We start from the raw sequence: 16,622 nt of genomic DNA on the forward strand, positions 1-16,622 counted from the left end.
CCTGACATTTCCAATTAAAAGAGTCAGGTAGCAGGAAAGGGGAAAGAGATCTTGAGAGCTGCAGCTTGTCATAACAAATTAACTTTTCCCAACTTGGTGCCTTCCAGATGTTGCTATTAGTTCTAGCCAACAGAAAGGCTGAAGTAATAATAATAATCGATCTAATAATAATAATAATAATAATAATAATAATAATAATAATACCCCACCCACTCTGGGCGGCTTCCAACACATTTAAAAACATAATAAAACATCAAATATTTAAAACTCTTTGATACAGGACTGCCTTCAGATTTCTTCTAAACAATAATAATAATGGAGTAGAGTAGACAATAATGGGGGAGACTAATCTTACCTGATTTAAGGCAGTTCCCCCCCCCCAATAACTAAAATGTGAAAAGGTGGCTTCTCAACTCTTCTAACCACAAGTAGACCTCATATGCAACCAATTTTCTACTGTCTCCTCCTCCCTAAACTCAGCAACACCAAACTTTATCAGAATCAGATAATAGAGAAATTTGCATGCACTCCACTCAGAGAAAATATTTATTTTCTATTAAATTCATAATTAATTCCATTATCTCTCCTCTACTACACTAAGCACTAAAACATGCATTTTATTAACAGATGATAAAGATCTGAGTGGAGCTCAACAGTACTGACTTTGCAATTTGTGTATTTTTGCAATTTGCAATTTGTGTATTTTTCTACATATTGCTTTTTTTTGTTCTGACTTTAATAGCCATTCTAAATTGGACAGGATATGAAACACAGGTAGGAACTAGTTAGGACTTAAGTGCAGGGAATGGAAGTACTTTGTTTGAAATCCCATTCTGTGATGAATGGGAATCCCATTCTGTGATAAATGGGAATTTCTTCCTTATTTTGGACAGCTCAAACAGCAGTTTTGAAAGTCCCTGTTGAAATAACCAGATAACACTGCTCTCTGCTGTCCACATATTGCACTGAAGTAAGCAACCAATATTCCAAGGGCAGAATTAAAAGGAAATCATTGCACATGAATAGGAATAAACTTTAATTTGCTCAGTTATGAAAATAGTGTGCATTTGGGGGGGGGGACCTATTTGATGCATGTGCTCTTAAAATGTATGTACTGTACCACCAAAGGAACGCAAGAGAACAGCAGAGAACCTACACAAGCGACGCTGATGAAACAAAAAGCCCCCACACACTAAGCAAAATAGAAACATTGTCACCCAACCCCACCCACCCTCCCCCATCTACCTCTTTTCCCCTTTTTCTTCCCAATGTCTCAACAAATGAAACTGATTTGTAAAGATGTTACAAGAGACATTGCACATACTGTATTCTTTGTAACCCAAGAAAATCTTTAATTATTTTTTTTTTAATGTATGTACAGTACTGTACAGTGTATTTTAGGGACTGAGGACTGAATTTCACTGCAGCAAAAGTAATTAAATTTGGAAACAATTTTTTTTCTGCATTCCTTGAAAAGCTTTATGACTGTTTATTCCTATAAATGTCTGGTTTGAGTTAGAAGTTGAATGCAGTGCAAAAAATAAGTTCCACATTAAACTACAAAAACACAAATATAAATACTATCAGAAATATATGCTTAATTGTTGTTGTTTAGTTGTTTAGTCGTGTCCGACTCTTCCTGACCCCATGGACCAGAGCACGCCAGGCACTCATGTATGCTTAATACTCACAATATATCAGGGTGAGGACCCTTTTAGAGCTATAGGTGCAAACCCTTTATTAGGCCCTGCCTTATAGTCTGCCATTATAGCCACAGGAATGTGGCTTTTCTCTGCCCAACCTTCCAAAGGCACAGAGTATATACAGACCTGCACTGGCTCCCATGTCTTTAATGGGTTGATGGGGCGTGTGCCAGCAGTGAGGGCTCTGTGTGTCACGTCTGACACACGTGCCATAGGTTCGCCATCACTGGGATAGGGTTTGGGCTTTCATTAGGCTCTCATCCATTTGTGCAGGACCCTTAGGGGATTTTCAGTGTTGAATGCCTGATTGCTTGCTTTTGGAAGGTCCAACAGTCATACACAGCAGATCAAGAAACATACCAGGAGGAGGAGCAGATCTGCTTGGTTAGTGAAGTGTGATTATTTATTTTCGTGTGTTTATTTTGGGCCTTGGTGCCAAAAAACATATTATTTCCCTTTAACATTTGTCTAGAGGTAATTTTTGTTCGGACAAAGGAAATGCTTATGCTGTCTGCAGGGAGGCTTGGTGAAGAAAGGGCAGGAGCCCAGTTTGGGGGCTTTTTGGGGTGGTGGTGGTGTCATATTGTTCTAGCTTTGGGACTGCAGTTCAGCCACGTTTCTTAGCTGTTTTGGGACTGCATGGCAGGTTAAGTGCCTCTGGGTCACATTCCTTTTGGATTTATGCACAGCTGCTGGACCGGTGGGGCTTGTTTGCATTACGAAATAACTGTTGTCCAAAATCCAGCATAAAATAGAAGCCAAACCTGATACAGTGGTACCTTGGTTCTCAAACACCTTGGTACTCAAACAACTTGGAACCCAAACACTGCAAACCAGGAAGTAAGTGTTCCAGTTTGTGAAGTTTCTTCGGAAGCCGAACATGCAGGGGTGTACAAAGTGAGGGGTGGAGGGATGGTCCACCCTGGGTGCCACTCTGGGTGTGTGTGACAAGATGGCCCCTGCTCCCCCCAGCTGTAGAGCGGCCAAGGGCACGCGCAGTCAGTATGGGTGCCACTCGCGCCACGTTGGTATGGGCTGCTGCTCTTGCGCGCCGTCCATACGGGCGTCCGTATGGGCTGCCTCTTGCACGGCGACTGTACGGGCTGCTGCGCATGCGCACTTCGGATGTCACGCATGCCTCCCACCCCGGGTGCTGAAGAGGGTTCCTCCGCCACTGCGAACATGCTCCATTTTGAGTGCCACGCTTCTGTTTTGAGTGTTACGCTGCGGTCTGTTTATGCTACTTATTTTGTGTTTTTGTGGCTCTTTTGTTTTGTTTTGTTTTTGTGACTATGTAGAACCCAGTTCAGCTACTGATTGATTGTGTAACTGCAGTACATTGTATAGTGCTCTCATTTTATGGATTGATAGTCTTGTTAGATAGTAAAATTCATGTTAATTGCTGTTTTAGGGGTTAATCCATTTTACATTACTTTCTATGGGAATGCGCACCTTGGTTTTGGAATGGACTTCTGGAATGGATTAAGTTTGAGAACCAAAGTACCACTGTATAGTGGGAGATGGTTTCAGGTCCACTCCATTGATTGGTGTTTCATTTTCCACTGGGGAAAGTTCTGCATAGATCAGTCAAATGCAGGGAAGCATCTTCTAATGTCAAGGCTCCCTAGAATATTTGGCCTTTGCATATTTTTTTCTTCAAAGGCCTTTTACTCATAGCTTTTTTTTTTAGAACCCTAAACAAAAGACGAGTCTATAAAAAGAGCATGCTTACTAAAAAAGAAAGAAAGAGAGCTATGCCACCGGTAGTATGTAGTTCACAATTTCTGGTAAATTGCTTTGTATATCTGAGCTGACCAATACCACCAGCATACAGCAGAGTGCAGTACAGTCTATATGTAGAACATGATGCTTTCATGGTCCTTTCCTAGAATTTGCAGCACAGTAGTTAAATCACCTGCAGAATTTCTGGAAAGAATGTACTAAAAGCAAATAGAGCAAAATGCTGCAATTGCTTTTAGATAAACGATATTAATGTTCTCAGTCTGCATTTTACTTGCATGCAGCATTACAGCCCAAACTATTAAAAATTCAAAACTAGCATTTGTTTCTTTGTTTCACAGTGTTGAAAGACCACTGCAGTAAAATGCCAAATTAACTGCTTCAGGGGAGGGAAGATGCTGCTTCACCAGTCATCTGTACTTAATTTCTTAAATGGAAACTGAAGGGCTGAAAAATAACTAGATTTTATGACCTGTAGTTTAGAAATCTGTCATCCTATTTGCAGATTTGCAGGTGGGGGGACTAGTGGGGGGCAGTAGTTCAGTTGCTTTAGGCATGCTTTGCTAAATGAACCAGGTTCAATCCCTGACTTCTCCAAGTAGGGCTGGGAATTTTTATTTATTTAAAACATTTATCTCCACTTTTGAAACCTAGGAGAAAGTCCACCAGTCCACCAATGCTGAACTGGATGGAGCTACCTTACAGAGTTATTCTCCATTACATTTGAGGCTGCTGTGGATCCAGGAGAAGTCTATTCTAAGTACTGGAGGTTTTTATTTGTCCCAGATATAGGAAAGCATTCACACTAATTTGCTTTCCTTTTACTCTTTTGGAAATAAAATGTAGTGACATTCCTATAAAAACTGTGTATGCCCATGTGATAGTGAAGTGTTAGAAACTGTTTTACCCGTGAAATTACCAGAGTTCTTTGTCCCTTGACTTTTTCCTTCCCAGGAAGGTCTTTAAATTAGTATACTGTACAGCTATCCTGGTCATGGATACACAATCTCACATATACACAATCCCATGGAACTAAATCAGTTGCAAAATAGGTATTCAAAGCTGTAAAGATCTGTAAACAACTTCTACTGAACATTTAAGAAGTACAGATTGATTTCAATATGTGATTGTAGAAAAGAGGTGGGAGAGCAGGAATAAACTCTAGAATGGCTGTCTGAGATCTTGCAGGAGCCCTTGTGTGACCTCCTCAGGATGTGGAAAGCAAGGTGAGGGCTTAAAAAGCTCTTTCTGCAGTGGGAAAGCAGTATTAGAAAGATATTTTAGGCCCCTGCCTTGCTTTCCATGCTCTGGGAAGGTCATGGAATCTTGCAGAGGTCTTGCATGATCTTCCCAAAGCCCGTAAATAAGACAGGTGGCTTAAAAAGCTCTCTGCCTTGGTGCAGGGAGCAATGCCTACTCAGTGTCGGCTTCAGACAGGTAGGGATGGTTGTGTGGTGCCATTCCAGGGCCTGCTCTGCCTTTGCACAATTTTGCTTATACACACGATAGCCAGGAACGTTACCTCACATAAGGTGTAATTTACCTGTAAGGTTTTTATTTGGAAACATGCATAAGACTCAATTTTCAATCCCTGGTTTCTCCAGGTAGGAGTGAAAAATAATTCTGAATGTTACCAATCAGTTTAGCCATTTCTGAGCTAGATAGACCAATGTTTCCAGTGGATATTATTTTCCCTTCATTGGACTGTATTTTTTTGGGGGGGGGATTTGAAGGTTTATGGAATATTAATAAATTTGAAATAAATGAAATGGCATGCTAGCAATTTGAATTTTCATATCCTTTGAGTTTTAATTTTTGTCTCAAAATGGTACAGAATGAAAATTTGAAGGAAAGGCAACCCAATTGGAGGTGGTGCAAAATATACAGTGGTACCTCAGGTTAAGAACTTAATTCATTCTGGAGGTCTGTTCTTAACCTGAAACTGTTCTTAACCTGTGGTACTACTTTAGCTAATGGGGCCTCCTGCTGCTGCTGCGCTGCCACACGACTTCTGTTCTCATCCTGAAGCAAAGTTCTTAACCTGAGGTACTATTTCTGGGTTAGCGGAGTCTGTAACCTGAAGCATCTGTAACCTGAAGTGTCTGTTACCCGAGGTACCGCTGTATTTCTTTTGCTTGAGTTTGCTAGTGAGTTTAGCTGTCTCGCCCGTTGGCTGGGATCGCTGTAAAATTAAATGCTACAATTAACATAAAATGTGACTATACTTGGTGGAATACTAGGCCTTTGAATTTTTCCTGATATTAATGACTTCATTTCTCAGAGATATCTCTAGTCAGATGGTTTTTAATTTTCTTTTGAAGTGAAGACATTGGGAAATATGTGGAAACACCTGAATGTGCCTGCAGTATGTTAATCTAAGGTGTTCCTAAGATTTTTTATTTTAAAAAGCATGTGGTGTGGTGTGGTGTGGTGTGGTGAAGAGACCTCAGAATTAGTTACTTTAGGAATTAGAATTTGAAAAGGCCCTTTGGTTGCCTTTCAGTACCAGACCTTGCAACTAGCTGGTTTGTGAAAAATGATTTGTCCAAAATCAATTACTGGTATTGAGTTGTTCTCAGTGCTTCTTGAGTTGAGTTAAATGTTCTTCTGCTGACCTTAATACAGTACGATGGGAACATTGTCAAAGACTGTGTCCTACTTTGCAGAAGACAGCTGTAAAAAGCTGCCATCTGTTTGAAGTTGTCCTCTATTTACTTGGCTATCTGATCCAAGTCCAGTTTAAATGTAGGGATCCTTAAGAAGAGAGTGTGGAGTCATTGGGTTTTCTTGCTGCAAGATTTTCCTTTTTGGCATCCACACTGAGCACCTGAAACAGATGGAGAAAGCGAAAGGTTGTTTTGCACAATCTTCCCTGCTATGGTGAAATGTATTGGCTTTCTAGTCATATAGTAATTGTATTTCAGAACTGAAATATATATGCACGTTTGTGTGCTCTGTTGAAATAGAGATAGTCAGAAGGGGACATGATATAAATTGTATATGTTGGGTACAACTATAAATATTTTAGGATTTCACCGGGTGCATGAAAGTGGGCGCATGAAGGGAGGGAAACAGGATACTGCCAACAACAGCAGCTACATCAAGAAAATCATTTGCCAATATGGAATTTCCAATTAATGAAAAGCAGGCCTTAATGGGAGTGTTGAAAGGGAGTATTAATTTATACTTTTGGTGAGCTAGTGGGAAGAGATCAATCTTGTGTATCTGTTAAACAGACAGTAAAAAACATCAGCCTCACACCACTTAAGATAAAGCTGTGTGCAGGGATATGGAGTTACTTTTCAGTAAATATTAATAAATGGGTAATGGCATTTTGAATAGCAAAGCTTGGCAGATACACCTGAACAGGATAAGCAATACAACATTTATATTAGATATGCACCAAAGCAACCTCCTGTTCAGATTGTAAAACAAATAGGAAAGTGAAATGATTTATAGCTTTATCTGTCAAGTCTTCAGAAAGATGGATCAGCACTTTTTCTGTTCTGAGAATTGTTTTGGTCACAGCAGAGATTGTTGGGTAGTTCCTTTACTTTGATTGATATATTTTGTTGGCATTTAGTATTTTAATGTATCCTCTTCATTGGGCATAGACAAACTCAGCCCTGCAGGTGTTTTGGGACTACAACTCCCATCATCCCTGACCACTGGTCCTGTTAGCTAGGGATGATGGGAGTTGTAGTCCCAAAACACCTGGAGGGCCGAGTTTGACTATGCCTGCTCTTGATTTTAATGGTTGCTCTTTAATTTTTATATATTGTTGTCTTGCCAAAGTCAGGGGTTGTTTTGGATGCATAGACAGATAACCACACTGGTAGAGAGAAGTTCAGTGATTTTATTAAGTAGCAAGCCAAATATAACAGGGAAATCACTGAAGAGTCTTCATGCAAGATAACATAAGAGAGCCTACTTCCCCAATCAGTTGTCAGATGCTCCAGAAAACTTGCTTGTCTCGCTGTTGTATTAATGTTATATGTTATTGTATTTTATACTGTTTTGTTTTGATATATATATATTCCTGATCATACCTTTATGCATCTCCCATTTACGGCTTTCTCAGAGAAAAATCTTAATGATTAGGGTTGGTTTCATGAAATGTAGTTTTCCTGAAGGATAAAGCCAAGATTCCTTCAAAGGCTCATCAGTATTTTGTGCAACCACTTGCTGGCTGTTTCTGATCCCATGCCTGAGGGAACAGAGTATTGCTCAGGGGGAGAGAAGATTTCTTGAAACAGAAAGGCTGTGCTAGAGGTAACAATTCAGAGGAAGAAGACAGAATATCAGCTTGATTTCCCAGAAGACAAAAACACTGGAAATCTGAAAAGCCTTTGATATGATTGGTGAAACGGCATTGAATCTATCAAGTGAAGGCTGGAACAAATATTCCGCCCTACCCCCATATTGTAGACAGAACAAGTAGTGAACAGGGAGAGTGGAATCCGATAGATTTGCTTCAAAGTAAAATACCACTGTTAGAGCCATTTAAAAGAACTGCCAAAAGTGTAGTTGAAATTGCAAAAGTTAGAGGGCTTGTTATGTCTTGGACCTCCAAGGGATGCAATCCAGCTCCTTGGAAGACATTGTGTGCACAGTGGAAATATAGCCCAAAGTCTGCTTCGTGTCATCACACTGGGGTTTCCCTTGTGTGGGGCAGTTGGCTGAGTTGGAAACAGTTTGCAGGTGTCTGGTGTGCTTCTCCCCACAGAAAATGAATGTGTACACTCTGATCTACTATAATGACACAGATGACTCTGAGGGAGCACTTTATTTTCACATAGTGCTTCTTACATTGCCGTGCATAGCAGCTCTTCACCACTTCTCTTTTCCAACACTGTCTCCTCCCACTACAGACCAACATAAGGAGAGGGATACTTGGACCAGAGAAAGTGGAGAAGTGACCAAGTGGTTAGGAGAAAGTAATGAACCTCCAAGAAAGGTTGCTTACCATATAAGAAAGAAAAGCCATTAAAAATAATAATAAGGCAAAGCTCTGTTCACACTCCTCTTCCTTGTAGAATTAAGTTGCATAAATTATAGCAATAGATTAACATTTTGACCTTCATGTTATATCTTTGTAATTAGCAAGGCACACAGGATTTTAGCAGTGCTATTCTTTCCTTTAATGTGTGTACTTTGATTTTCATGGTCAGGATTAAAATGGTGTTGGGGAATGTTAATGATTTTGGGACCAGGTAGGGCATACTGTTAATATTGGATGCCTATATATTTTTTAAAGTTTATTTTAATGTTCCCTTAAGATAGGGCAGGTTAATCATTCCAAATATATAATAAATTGATTTATAGCATATATGTGTGTAAAAAAGAGTAAAGCTTATTCATTACCGTTTACAAGGGCCTAGCACAGAAAAAGACAGCTTCCAGCATCAGCCAAACTTACCTTGCCCTCTGCTTGATCTATTTTTCCCTATCCTAGGATGATGTGGCATCCATTTGTCCCTATGGCAACAGAGCTCACTCTTTAAGATGCAGATGATGGGAACTTAGCTTATCCAATTGTCTTGACAAAGGGGCTGGTTTGACATGTTTAGCAAGTTTCCTCATAGAGTCTAGCCTCACGTGTGCAGGATCACAGGTTTAGAAGGGATCAACAGGTATCAACCAGACTCATCTCCCCTGCCAACCCTATAACAAATACATTCAACCAATATTCAATGAATAATTGAAATAGCCCAGCAATTGATCCATGTATGCAGTGTCAGCTGAAATAGTTGGAACAGTCTAGTTGAATCCAGGAACATGGTGATTATTTGAAAATATCTTTTCAAGGACATTCTTTCACTTTCTTTTTCCACCTAAATTCCTCCTGCATATGATTCGGTTCCCCACTAATTTAATTTCTATTTAAACCAAAAGGAAGATGAGTTTATATGGCCTGAAGCAAATATCAATAGCTTTTATGAGAGGAGAACTGGAAACCCAGTATCTTTTATAGGAAATAAGACTTTTTGGACAGGCAAGATCTGGGGAAATAGTTAATAGAAGTTTTGCGCTTGAATGATTCCTTGTGGTTTTACTGTTTAATGCCTATTTAAAAGTCTATTGTGTGACTAAGGTTCCATTTGGCTTTGAAACTCTGGGTGTTCCTCTCAGTCTCTGGCAGTTTTAATGTTTGCCTTTTATTTATTTCTGTTAGGAAGCCTCATATGCCTCTGAATACACAATCTGGATTTAGGTTTCCTTTCCCTGCAGTACAAATGAAACTCTTCAAAGAAAACGCTAAATATTGCTGTAAGCAGAAGATGTATTTTAAGCAGCCTTAACATTAACAGAGTTAAACAAGAGCCAGGATACATTTTAAACCCTGATTTTATACAGTATTGGTTTTTTTTTTAAAAAACATTTGATTGCTGTTAGGGCATAATAATGACCAGTAAACATGCTGAATTGCTTTCTTGAGCTGGTCTGATTTCTGCATAATTAAATATATTTCCCTTTTTCTTTTTGAAGAAGTACAGTGAATGAGGTTAGTTGATCTGTGAACACATACCAAAGACATGGATCATTTCCACTAGATAAAAATTGTTGGCAGCTCTTATGAATCCAAGAATAAGCACACCAAGATGACCAAAAGAATGAGGAAAAGAAGAATTGGCTACTCAAAAAAGTATAAGCAATGCAATATCAGAATCTGTCTATTATTAGGTGATCACATTTGAATGGGTGAGATTGCTATTTCAGAGGTTGGGCAGGGCAATCTAGAACCCAAAGACTTGCCCAAAATATTGTGGAGACAACTGATCCTCAAAATACCTAACTTCTGGCAATTGTGTGTGTGAGAGCACACAGGCACACATACATACACACAGACTCATGGCTACACATTTTTTCCAGCAAACCCCCCCCCCTATCTTATGTGTGCTAGATATGGGTCACATCTGCGAGGCAGGAGTTGGAAACTTTGGACAGGGTGAAACTGAGTGTGAGGCCATTAGAAAGAGAGAAAGAGGCTCCAAATGATCTCTAAAGGGGGACAGTATTTCCCCGTGTCAAACTCCTATTCAGTGAAGCTGTCATCTGCATGTGCAACAGCTGTCTCAAATGTCCACATCTTAGCTCAACTACAGCTTATGTTTTCAAATAATATGGAAGCTTGTTTGCGGGAAAACAGCAGTATTTCTCAGGGAACTGCAGTATACATGTGATATGTGGCTAGTGGTGGACCCTCCGTACATTTTTGGGGCCCTAACAAGCTTTAGGTAGCCACTGTTATCTTCTTCAATTGGGTTGTTCTACAACAGATCATAGGACCCAGGTGGCGCTGTGGGCTAAACCACTGAGCCTAGGGCTTGCTGATCAGAAGGTTGGCGGTTCGAATCCCTGTGATGGGGTGAGCTCCCGTTGCTTGGTCCCAGCTCCTGCCAACCTAGCAGTTCGAAAGCATGTCAAAGTGCAAGTTCTCCCTTCTTCCTCTTTCTTGTTCCCAGAACACCTTTAGAGTTCAAAAAGGACAACTTTTCCTGCTTCTTGGGAGAAAAGCAATGACAAACCTAGACAGCATCTTAAAAAGCAGACATCACCTTGCCAACAAAGGTCTGCATAGTTAAAGCTATGGTTTTCCCAGTAGTGATGTATGGGAGTGAGAGCTGGACCATAAAGAAGGCTGATTGCTGAAGGATTGATGCTTTTGAACTCTGGTGCTGGAGGTGACTCTTGAGAGTCCCATAGACTGCAAGAAGACCAAACCTATCCATTCTTAAAGAAACCAGCCCTGAGTGCTCACTGGAAGGGCAGATCCTGAAGCTGAGGCTCCAATACTTTGGCCACCTCATAAGAAGAGAAGACTCCCTGGAAAACACCCTGATGTTGGGAAAGATTGAAGGCACAAGGAGAAGGGGACGACAGAGGATAAGATGGTTGGACTGTGTTCTTGAAGCTACCAACATGAGTTTGACCAAACTGCGGGAGGCAGTGGAAGACAGGAGTGCCTGGCGTGCTCTGGTCCATGGGGTCACGAAGAGTTGGACACGACTAAGCGACTAAACAACATCTAGCTGGCTTGCATAAGCCAACCCCAGAATTTCTTGTCTGGCACAGTTCTGTAGCTTGTATTTTCCCCTCATATCCAAAATATTTTCTAAATACTTGTGTTTATTAATTTCTACCAGACTCTGGAACCCTCAATCTATGACACTATAGAAGGAGAAGGGAGGCAGGATCATGATGGTGGGCTCCAACCCTAACCTCAGTGCAGTCATTGCCTCATCCATGTACATAGGAACCTTGAAAAAATCTGAATCATGGCTCAGTGGACAAAGTCTGTGCACACCCACCTCCATTTAGGACACCCAGTTGCTCGTGTGAACAGGGATCATAGTTTCCATAGTTTTACTATGGATGGTGTCTTTTGGTAGGAAGAGATGATCTGATATACTTTCAATTTGAATGCTGTGCATGGCCACCTCATATGTTGGCATTTTTCATCACTCATATTTCTTCTTCTGTTGAAATTAATGAAGGGGTTGCAAGGAAGATACTACGCATGTACATGAATCATATCTTCCATTCCACTTCTAAATTAATATTTTTCTTTTTCAGCTTCTCAGTTTGCTTACTTATTTAATAGTCACAGTAAAGAAGAAAGTCTTTTCAGACACATTTCAATTTATGCCCTTAACTTGAGGCTTCACAGAGGAAAGCGTTACTGAAAACCAGCAGATATGGTTGACTTGTAAGCATTCTCAGAAGCCTAATTAACAGCTGCACAGCAAAATGCATAGGTAACCAATCAAGTAGAATAAACATCTTGTAATATGAGGCTTGTTTTGTAATCAGCACATGTGCTATTTTGCCCCTGTAGTCCTTCCTCACAAGTCTTCACTATCTTACTTTACCCTTTCCACCTACATAATACATTTTATCCAGTAATTGCTGCCTATTTTAAGGATAAAATGTATTAAATTGTCAGTTATATGATTCTTATTCCCCGAAAGGAGTGATTTGTTGACCCTAAGTAGGAGGTGGCTCCAGTCTTAATTCTTAGATGGTGTGCATGAATACTGGTACTTCATATTTTCCCCCTTTTTTGATATGCTAACTTACACAAAGCTCATTTAACAGCTTCACTCCAGGTTTCTTAGAACATGTAACAATCTCTATAACTATGTCCTTGGGGACGTCAAATCACTGGATGGATATGAGCTTTAAAGATAAAAAGAGAAGCAAGAAGAGCCTGCAGGTAGAGGTAGTGTGGAAACCCACAGAAATGAATGACCTTGCTGCACCAGCTTTGAGCACATTTTAATAGGCAGTCTGCTCTCAATAAAAGTTTGCATAAAACTGCCTTGCTTTTCTTTGAGAGAGATTTTTAATTTGCTGTGCTGGGAAATAAAGCCAGTTAACCACTCCTGGTACTTTAGATTTCTGTGGTACCATATTTATATTCTGTTTACATGATGCCTGGATATGGTTGGAGGATGGATGGCAGCTAACAGATTGCGGTTGAATCCCGACAAGACAGAAGTATGTTCTTGGGGGACAGGGGGCAGGTGGGTGTGGGGGACTCCTTAGTCTTGAATGGGGCAACTGTGCCCCTGAAGGAACAGGTGTGCAGCCTGTGAGTAATTTTGGACTCACAGATGTCCATGGAGGCACAGGTCAATTCTGTGTCCAGGGCAGCTGTCTAACAGCTCCATCTGGTACGCAGGCTGAGACCCTTCCTGCCTGCAGACTGTCTCACTAGAGTGGTACATGCTCTGGTTATCTCCTGCTTGGACTACTGCAATGCGCTCTACGTGGGGCTACCTTTGAAGGTGACCCGGAAACTACAACTAATCCAGAATGTGGCAGCTAAACTAGTGACTGAGAGTGGCCACCAAGACCATTTAACACCGGTCCTGAAAGACCTACATTGGCTCCCAGTAGTTTCCGAGCACATTTCAAAGTGTTGATGCTGACCTTTAAAGCCCTAAATGGCCTCAGACCAGTATACCTGAAGGAGCGTCTCCACCCCCATCATTCAGCCCAGACACTGAGGTCCAGCACTGAGTGCCTTCTGGTGGTTCCCTCACTGCAAGAAGTGAGGTTACAGGGAACCAGGCAGAGGGCCTTTTTGGTAGTGCTGCCTGCCCTGTGGAATGCCATCCCATCAGATGTCAAGGAAATAAACAACTATCCGACTTTTAGAAGACATCTGAAGGCAGGCCTGTTTAGGGAAGTTTTTAATGTTTGAAATTTTATTCTGTTTTTAATGTTCTGTTGAAAGCAGCCCATATGGGTTAGGTAGAAATAATAAATTATTATTATTAATTATTATTATTATTAACTTTTTGCTAAGTTGTTTTTTTCTTTAAAATTTATACTTCAGGGCTTTTCCTTCGAATATTTGCCTGTATTAGAAGACTTTGTTGTCTGATTGGCATGTGAAGTCTGCATGGTCTTGCTATCAAATGTTAAATACATACACAGTTAGAGGAAATTGTGCTTCCTGACTGAATGATCGTGAAATGGATATACTTCATTATTTGTGCAAATACAGTTTTACTTATAGCTGGATTAACATATGAAATATGCATTCTTTTAAAACAAGTGTTTGAGCTTGTATTATTCAGGGCTCCAGAGAAAATGGTTTGTGATTGCAGGCTAGAAATAATTTAAATGACATGCATGGTTCAGATAAGCAGCTACATCCCAATGCTTTCACAGAAGAGGAATGATCACATTCAAATGTTCCACCCCGTTTCTATTTATTCTGGTTATATATGGTTTAATTGTTGAAGATTTTGAAAGAGCCAACTAGTGGATGTCACCACACCCTGTAGTAATAATTTAGTGCATATATATATATATATATATATATATATATATATATATATATATATATATATTCTCCAGTTCAAAGAAACCTTGACACGGAAATTACTTTGAGTTATGGTATAGCTGCCCAAAAAATTATGCTGTCCCCAGCCAGGGTGCTGGTTGGCCTAGGCCTTAGGGCATCCAGATGGGTGTACAGTTTTTTCAAGATATGTGTATGTCGTTGTGGCGTTTCACCTCTAGAGGGCCTAGAAGGGGTTAAGTTGCCAGGGAGGGAAACAGCCAATGGGAGCTCTCCAGCCAGAAGCAGGGTGTATATAGGGAGAAGCAGGCAGGCAGGAGGGAGAGAGATGAGATGAGAGTAAGATGAGAGGAGTTGGTGGATTTTGTAGAGAGAGAGCTGGTTTAATATATTGAGGTGGAGAATAGGTGGTGATTTTAGTCAGACAGGATACAGAGTTGAGAGATTATTTAAAAATATTTACTTAGTTGACTTTAGCGGTAATAGGCCGGTAATTTATAATTAGAGGTAATGGGCCGGTATAGGAACCATCTGAAATTTGGAACAACCTAAGATTTGTACTGCAACCATTAAGCTTGTGAACACTCAATAAAGCAACTTCGTTTTATTTCACCTTATCCTGGTCTGTGGAGTTTTGAGGAGGTATTTATTTTGTCGTTGGCACATCACCAATAGACCGTCAAACGTCCGGGGGTGATGTGCAGGTCAGAGTGACCGCGACAGTCGTCTTCATTTTATGTGCTTGGTGTAAATTTTGCTGTGTACACATAGCAGTCATCTGTGCCACATAAAGTGTGAAGCTGCTCAATTGCAATGTAAATGATGTCTGCCAAATATTATTATTATTATTTTTATTATTTATTTATACCCCGCCCATCTGGCTGGGTTTCCCCGGCCACTCTGGGCGGCTTCCAATAAATATAAAAATACATGTGTTTAAATTGTTTTTCAGACCCAGAGACATAAATGACAACACTAGAAGGAGAAATGTATTGTTGCCACATGGCAGGTACTCTCTGTGTGAAATATACATATATTTTCCCTCTGACTAGGGCACTTTATTCCTGGGAAGAGCTTTATCTGATGTGATCTATCACTGGCATATTCCTGTTGTTCTCTTTGATTCCCCATCACTCTCTGATAAACTGTAATGTGAGCTTTCCTGCTGGCAAACAAATTAGTTTGTCTCTTTCAGATGATTGACTGCAAATATATTAAGTATCACAAAATGCAAACTTCCAGAAGCATTCAGATCTAGCCACCCTTTGCTAAGAGAATCGTGTGTTGGTCTGAGCCGGCAGAATAGTTGGTTTTTATTATTTGAAAATCTCCTTTACAATATTAACCAATGCAGTTTGAACTACAGAATCCTCTTGCAATCATTTCAGCTGTTGAAGGGCTTTTTTTGCGCAACTTTTTAATGAGCCCAACCAAATATCACACAGTTCTGGGTCACAGGGATTCTTCTGTGATTAGTTTTTTTCATAATTTTACCTTGACCCTTTAGTTAAATGTCATGTGCCACACAATAAATGATTTGTTGAAGTAATAACAGGAGAACACTGATGTATACACTGATATATTCAGAAAACTATGCTTGCCAAATAAGCACTGAATGAATAATGTAGTGTCAGATAATTATGGTTTCCTTATTGTGAGAACTGGCAGTAAACATTAATATTAGGGCAAAGAGCTGAGAACTGTGGTCCTCCAGATGTTGCTGCCATCATTGCTGGCCATTGGCCCTGGTGACTTGGGCTGATGAGGATTGGAGTCCCATCTGGAGGGCCATAGGCTCCCTATCTCTGTATTAGGTGATAGCCAAAGTTAGTCTAACTCAGAGTAGTACTATTCAAATAACTTAAGTAGCTTGATTTCATTGAATTAATTCTAAGCATGTCTTAGTTGAATATCACCCATTCATCCGAAGTGGTGACGTTGACCATTGGCTACCTGCCAGGAAATCATGTTGTCTTTCTGTGAGTATACTGACATTGAGGGCACAATATCCACAGGGACAGGGAATAGTACTGTTGCCTCTGACAGAGATTAAGATGAACAGTAACGAATGGATCCATTCAGCTCTTTCCATACTCAAGTGAATTGGAGAACATATTGCAGAATCTACTCCTGACATGCATAGAGAGGCCACTGGCAAGGATTACCAGGAGCAGCCAAGGGAGCTTTACTATTTTTATGTTATTTTTCCCACCACAGTGGTTTGCAAAGGAAATTTGACAGCAAAGTTAAATAATACACTAGGTAACGGCAAAGGTACGCCTGACCATTAGGTCCAGTCGCGGATGACTCTGGGGTTGCGGCACTCATCTCGCTCTATAGGCCGAGGGAGCTGGTGTTTGTCC

The 16,622-nt window shown here is 40.4% G+C and overlaps 1 protein-coding gene across 4 annotated transcripts in view; it reads left to right on the forward strand.

Annotated features, from left to right (window-relative positions):
* The window catches only part of KCNIP1 (potassium voltage-gated channel interacting protein 1), a 566,415-nt gene that overhangs the window by 176,172 nt on the left and 373,621 nt on the right, over positions 1 to 16,622 (forward strand). The gene's annotated exons all lie outside the window — the stretch shown is intronic.

This window comes from Zootoca vivipara, chromosome 2, assembly GCF_965207765.1.
Source record: "Zootoca vivipara chromosome 2, rZooViv2.hap1.1, whole genome shotgun sequence".
Classification (NCBI taxonomy): domain Eukaryota; kingdom Metazoa; phylum Chordata; class Lepidosauria; order Squamata; family Lacertidae; genus Zootoca; species Zootoca vivipara.